This window comes from Sprattus sprattus (genome assembly GCF_963457725.1).
Source record: "Sprattus sprattus genome assembly, chromosome: 12".
Taxonomy (NCBI): Eukaryota; Metazoa; Chordata; class Actinopteri; order Clupeiformes; family Clupeidae; genus Sprattus; species Sprattus sprattus.
In genome coordinates, this window is record NC_137910.1 from 18,434,211 (window position 1) to 18,441,710 (window position 7,500).

Consider the following 7,500-nt stretch of genomic DNA (forward strand, 5'->3'; position numbering starts at 1 on the left):
CAGAAAAGGGCCAACCAGCCATGCTTGTTGTCTTGAGTAGGGCCCCATTGTGAGTGAACCGTCCAGGGGAACAAAGCTGGCTGTGCTGGGGCTGCTGACAGAGCTGACAGATGGCACTCTGAGATGGGGACATATCAGTAATAATGGACATATTACAACAAGCCCCCCTCCACACACACACACACACACACACACTCATACAGACACACATACACACACACACACACACAAATGCAAATACAAACGCTCACTCTTTCACACACAAAGCTAAAGTCGGGGCCACTGTACGGATTAGGTCCCGGGGGAAGGGGTGGGGTGGGGGACGTCTCAGCAGGGGGCAGAGTGGGCGTCTCCTCTGTGGGCGTCTCCTCTCTCCTCTGAGCTCTTGAATGTCTACCTCTGTGCTTGCCTCTATCCTTCAGTCAAGTGTGTGTGTGTGTGTGTGTGTGTGTGTGTGTGTGTGTGTGTGTGTGTGTGTGTGTTTGTGCGTGCGTGTGAGAGTGTGTTAAGTGCTTATTGAGTTGCCTCTCTGAGGAACCTCTTGGGGAAATCTGTTGAATAATTGCTGGGCTCTTGTTGACATATTTTCTTAGTCAATATTTGTTTTTGTTTTTTTGAGTGTGTTTGTTTATTTGTATTTTAAGTGTAGATTAGCAATCTCTAGGAGCTGTGCAGTAGTAGACTCTTAATGAATCATGCCTTTTAAGGACACTATCAGACTTGACTGCCTGGTTGAAGGTGGCTCATTCTGTTTCATTCTGTTTCAGTGCCAGAACAGCTTCAGCATGCAGGTTCAACCCATAGGAGTCCACATGGGTTCAGTTGCTCTGCTTTTCTCAGTAAAGATTTGATAAGGCACCTCCAAATGCATTATCTTGTAGGAATCATTGATCTTCTCACTATATACTACATAAATCGTATATATACATATATATATATATAGTATTTTGACTGTCATGAGTTCTGTTCCTACAACCTCCTTGTGTATATGTACTCTTACCTCTAGACCGGTGCAATAAGCTGTTGAATATGGTCATGCTTCTGAATTCAGTTGTTTTAGATTGGTGTCAGTCTTAAAGGCTTTAAGAGTACTGCCCTACTGGATTGAAAGTGCGCTGAATGCTAGATATAGCCCCCCACACGCATAAGAGTAGCACTGACCATCAGTGGAGGCGAGTTGCCCAGAGTTGAGAGAGTTTGCGTGCAAGTGAGAGATTTGCTTTACTCTCTATATACTTCAGAGATAGCCCACACAAGACCAGGAAGACTGGAGCAGGTAGCCAGTTGAGGTGAGTTTACCTGGGCTTCTGGTGAGCTAGTGCAGGTATTCAGATCCCCCCCTCCCGCCTACAAGACAAGGTCTGCCTCATGTAGCCCACATAAGAACAGAGCAGGGAGGGGTGAAGGTGAGTGGGTCTGGGCGCAGGTGAGGGGGGAGGACAGGTGGGGACAGGTGGCCACTTAGATCCCCAGGGGCCATGAAGATGATCTAAGGGAGAATATAGGAGTTTGATGGGTGTGTGTGTGTGTGTGTGTGTGTGTTTGTGTGTTTGTGTGTGTGTGTGTGTGTGTGTGTGTGTGTGTTTCTTTCTTCCTTTCTCCTTCTATTTCTGCCTCTCTTTTTCTACTGCCCTTACTCTGCCTCAGTTCCGTTCTTTGTCTTTTCTCTTTCCCTTTCTCTCTTTGTGTGTCTGTGAGTGTCTCTGTGTGTGTGTGTGTCTTTTTTCCACTGCACTTGCTGTTCCATGCAGCTGGCCCTCTCTCCTTAATGAGGACAGTGAACTGAGACACAGCTGCCCAACTGACTGCTTGCTCATAAATAGCATTAGCCAACCACACACACACACACACACACACACACACACACACACACACACACACACACACACACACACACACACACACACACACACACACACACACACACACACACACACACACACACACACACACACACACACACACACACACACACACACAAACACACACACACACATATATACACACACACACACATATATATATACACACACACACTATGTGATGTTGCTAAAATCAACAGACCAGGCCAAACCAGCACACACCAACAGGACTGTTTCTTCCCTAAGGATGTGGTGAACCAAGGAGGTCCTCCCCACTGCTCCTGAGTGCCATCCGCACTACCTGTCTCTTCCTCTTGTTCAGAAACTTTGTGGGTGTGATGTGAGACTGACATAACCAGTCTGGCACTTTCCAGGTCACATTGACTCTTTGATTCTGGATGTCACAGGAACATCTTATGCACTTTATAGGAACAGGATGCTAGCACAGCCTGAAGAATCTGTTTTTGTAGAAGGTGTGCAATCTCAAGCATTCCCCCAAAAAGTCTTTTTTTTAATGTCACTTTTATTACCCTGGTTAAGAGGGTTTTTTTAGCAACACTCTCACACATATTCTCTTTCTCTCTCACACACACAAACGTATGCACAATCATAAACACACACACACACACACACACACACACACACACATGAACACACACACACACATGAACAATCATGTTCAGGAGCCAGAACTGGGCCAAATCTGGGCCAGAGTCTGAGCATATTTGGGTAGGACTGTTGTGGGAAGGGCAGATTTGTGCTGCTTTATGTGCAAATCAGAACCTAAACGCACCTCCGGGGGGCCAGCAGGCAGGGTTTAATCATGACTAATCTGCTGTAATATACATCAAACAGCCCTGATATTGACGGGCGGCCCAGGGCTGTCTCCTCACAGCTCCCTGATCATTTGATGATGCGGGGGAAACATGCTTCCCCAGAGTGATTCAATGACTGGGCACATTACAGCCGGGTTTTGAACAGCCAGCTTGATCCATTAATGCATTCCAAAAGGTCCTGCACAGGTCAGTCTGACAGTGCTGTAATGGAGCTCACTGTGTGTTTGTGTGTGTGTGTGTGTCTATGTATGTGTGTGTTTATGCATGTGCAGATGTGTTTTGCAATCTAATGTTGCAACCTAACGTTCAACAGTGTTGCTGCAACCTTGCCAAGATGTTGACTGATCTCCCAAAGACCCACACAAACACACACACACACACACACACACACACACACACACACACACACACACACACACACACACACACACACACACACACACTCTTGAGGGATCCTGTCTGGCCTCTTTTGTTCCCACATCCTGTGAGACCCAGTATTGGAGAGTGTGTTCCCTCAGCCCGAGAAAAACCAACAACCCTCACGGGTGACCTGACAGGAAGTGAAACAGCCTTTGAGCAACAAACAACAACAACAACAACAACAAAACAAGCTCCCGGAGGCCAGGGCAGCCAGGTCTCTAATGAGAGCACAGAACAGACAACAGACATGGTCTAAATGCCCAACACGGACCATGTCTGTGTGTGTGTGTGTGTGTGTGTGTGTGAGTGTCTGTGTGTATTCTCTCTCCATCACCTTGTACCACTCCAGGCCTTAGACCTCAGACTGTGTCACTGACTCATAGGCTCAGTACGACCTTTCACCTAGAGTTCTCCATGGACGACTACAGTCAGTTGATGTAGACTGGAGAGCTCTTACGTGTCCTCCTCCTCCTCCTCCTCCTCCTCCTCCTCCTCCTCCTCCTCCTCCTCTATGTTGTGACGGTCCAGTGGAGGCAAGGACACAGACAGGAGGCTATTTTTAGAAGAGTGCACTTAAGCCTTCTAAATTAGCTTTCAGATTAGAGGACAGCCGAAGCACGTGGCAGGCACACTCTAGCCACCTTTCTTTAAGTGTGCGAGGTGAGGGGGCGAGGTATGGCCTTTGTGTGTTGCCCCCACGTTAAGCACCAACACAAGGAACTTAACATCATGTCCCGGCTGTTATTAAATGACAAGATTACGCGTGTCCAGCTTGAGTTCTCACCAGAACATCTTAGATCTATTTTCGTACCGCTTCTATTGGCTGTTCTGCTTTGGGACCGTCCGGTCGTTCGGGTCTCAAAGGGACGAAGGGAACCGGTTGCACCTGAAGTTTTTCACTTTCATCAACTGAAGTGGTGTTCGCTCTAGCCAGAACCCTTTGATGAAGTTTGTTGAGGCTGTTTTCTCTGTTGCACCAACGTACAACACCCCCCCCCCCCTTCCCCCCACTCTGAGAGTCGCAGAAGAAGTGCGTGCCTTCAAGCTGCTGGAAGATTACTCGATGGCTTATTCTCTATGATGGCCACAGGATGTTTGCATTGGACAGATCCAAAAGCCAGAGGACTCTAAATGGATCTGGGTAACCTTCCCCGGGTTTATCAACATGTTGTGTTGATGTTGCTAAGCTGATATAACATCTGTACACAGAGGGCACTGCATAAGTCGGTCTCTTCAAACCGAGTAGTTTAACTTAAGAATACCAACACCAGATGTGATGGGCAGAAGACCATCCCCTGGTGTCCTTTTTCTGCCACAAATCTATGTGGATGTTAGCCAATCCTCCTCAGCTACTTAAAGCAGGCGCAGTATTAGGCTCCTGAGCCTAGCAGCCAGTGTGTAATAAAAGACTGCAGACAAGACCAGTGTGTACAAAGAAAAAGGCTGTTCACGAAACCTAGTTATTGTCAGTTGCTTGTTAAGGACTGTACGTTCTATGATAATTAGAGAGAGAGAAATAAATGTAATTTGTCGAGGGGAGTTCCCTGCCCACTCTGATTTTCCTGTTCAGGCTTCAGACAGTTTTGCCGACCCCATCTTGACCCCGATGTCCACAGACTATCGGAAGAGGAAGGAATGGGTTTTGCTAATTGCCATTCAGAGCAGGCCCTGGCCCTTAGCATAGCATAGCGTAGCGCAACATTGCATATCGTAGCATAGTCGTTCCTCAGCTGCAGACAAAGGCGAGGATTGTTTGGTTCTGAAGCAGAAGTCTTCTTTGCATGACTAACCCACAAGCCCACCCCACCCTCCCTCCCTCCCTCCCTCCCTAATAAAAAAGAACAAGGCAACTGGCTTTGTGTTCTGTGAGGGCTCAAACCATTGGGATGGTAATGGCCAAGTGGACGTGCCATGAAAGCGGCTAAAACAAACATTTCTTTTGTGTGCCTCACTCCGTTTCCTGTTTTCATTTGAGCATCTCCAGCAGAACAACTGGGATGATACACTGGCCAAGGGGCCATAAAGTTGTAAGGCTGTGAGTGACAAACAACACACTGACTATCTTTTCATGAGTTCCACTCATTTTCTAAATCTCTTTTTTTACTAGCTCTTTTCCCCTCCATTTCTCCCTCCCTGTCTCTCACTCCCTCTCTCTCTTTCTCTCTCTCTCTCTCCCTCTCTCTCTTTCCTCCCTCCATCCCTCTCACTCTCACCCGCTCTCTCTTTCATTCTCTGTTGCTGTGTTCCCTGTCTCCGCTCTCCGGGCGAACTGAACTTGTTCACCCTCTGCTGTGTTTATTTGTGTTTTGTTTTCCGGAGGGTTCTCTCCTGCGTTGGTTTAGTGTAACTGGCACATGAGTTGTTTGTGAGTGAGGAGAGGGACTCAAACAAAGGGGCCCTTTTGCTGCCCACCTACCTCGAGTGGCGCTGGAGACGCACCTCCAACCTCCCAGGCCGGTGTGTGTGTGTGTGTGTGTGTGTGTGTGTGTGTGTGTGGGGGGGGGGGGGGGTCAGTGTGGCATGCTGCCATAGCCCGGAAATAGCAGCTTAAGTTCTCCCTTTCTCCTTCTCTCTCTCTCTCACTCTTTCTCTTTCATTTTCTCACTCTGTCACTCTGTCCTTTTTGGCAATTCTCTCTCACATTCTTCGTCTTCCGTCTCGTCTCTCACTACCTTCCACCTTCTTTCGCTCCTACTCTTAGCGTCCTCTCTCTCTCATTCTTTCTCTCTTACTCTCTTCCTCTCTCACGCTCTCTTTCTCTGTCCCCTCCCTACACACTCTCTCCATCTTGCTTGTTCTCACCCCCCCCCTCCTTCTTTTTCACCAACCTCTCTCTTCCTCTGTGGTTTATCTCACCCTCTCTGTGGAAACCGTAGATGTGCGGAGGGTATCAGACTGCTGAAGGGCTCCAGACTCCAGGCTGCCCTCTGTATCCTAACCCAGCCCACATGAGACACCTGAGTGCTGATCTAGTGACCTCTGACCCCTTCTCTACTGACTCAGGACTCAAGATCTGTGTGTGAACCTGAGGCTGTACTCAAGTCAGTTACGCAACCCAGCAGACCTGAGAACAGTAACATCGCCCCCCATGGTAGTAGCCGCTACAGCGCCCTCTTCAGTTCCTGACAGTGCAACTGCAATCGTCCCCCATACTCACTCTTTCTCTTTCTCCTTGTCTATCTGTCTTTCTACTTCTCTCTCTACCCCTCTCTGTCTCTCTATCTCTCTCTTGCTCTCTTTCTCTCTCTCCCACTCTCTCTCCCCCTCTCTGTCTCTTTCTCTCTCCCTCTCTCCCTCTCTCTCACATCACAGCCCGTTGACTGAAGCTTCCATCTTTGTAGACCAAAGGACCCTTTGAAGTTTAACAAAAAGTACCAACAGCAAGTGGCAGAAATGATTTTACAAAGTTATCTTGTCCCTTTGATCCGCCACTTGCGCTGACTGTGGGAGTGCCGTGGCTGCTTTGTAGCGGCAGAAAGGCCGCTCAGAAGCCGTTTGCAGAAAGAGGGTGAGGCGCCCCCACGTCTGGCCCTGGTTCTGGCCCTGGTTCTGGCCTTGGTCTGGCCCTGGTCTGGCCCTGGTCTGGCCCTGGTCTGGCCCTTGTCTTGTCTAGATCTTGCGAATATCACTGTTTTAAGTTAAACAGCTCATTTCTTACCCTCTGTGTGCCTTTGGATATTCTTAACTAAGCATCATTAACTGTGAAGAGAAGTCTCCATGACATTAGTCGTGTAAAGGCTGAATGGAAGTGACAACTGGCCTTGTTCATATTGTATTCGCACGATGAGAAGTGAAGTTAAAAAGACCCCCCCCCCCCCCCCCCCCCCCCCTCTGTGTGTGTGTGTGTGTATGAAACTAGAAGGGAAAGTTGCATTTGCCATTTGTAAGGAATTGGTGTATGAATTTATGTGTCGGTCACGTCGGTCATTCTGTGTTTTTTCTCACACACACACACACACACACACACACACACACACACACACACACACACACACACTCACGCCTGTTTGAGAACCCATTGACGATGCATGCGTCCCTGCCAACCAGAGGTCAATGTGCTTTTAATGATGGTTAAGTGTGCAGAGACGAGCTGCCTTTTGTGATGATGGACAGGCACAATGCTCCCGGACAGCCCCATTCTCCACCCGCCCTTTTGTTGGAGGTGTTTCAAGGGAGAACACAGGAGTGGGACTTGGGACTCGGGAGTGTGTGTGTGTGTGTGTGTGTGTGTGTGTGTGTGCGCGTGTGCGCGTGTGAATGTGTGAGTTTGCATTGCTCTGTGAATTACTTTTGGTCTGCTGTTCAGTGGAAGTACATTCTCTGTCTTTCTCTCTCTCTGATTGATTTTAAATGATCTAATTCTTAAACAGTTTATTGATTAT

The 7,500-nt window shown here is 48.2% G+C and overlaps 1 protein-coding gene across 1 annotated transcript in view; it reads left to right on the forward strand.

The window, feature by feature from the left end:
• The window catches only part of akt3a (v-akt murine thymoma viral oncogene homolog 3a), a gene marked incomplete at its 3' end in the record, with an annotated part of 104,123 nt that overhangs the window by 28,856 nt on the left and 67,767 nt on the right, over positions 1 to 7,500 (forward strand). The window lies entirely within an intron of this gene.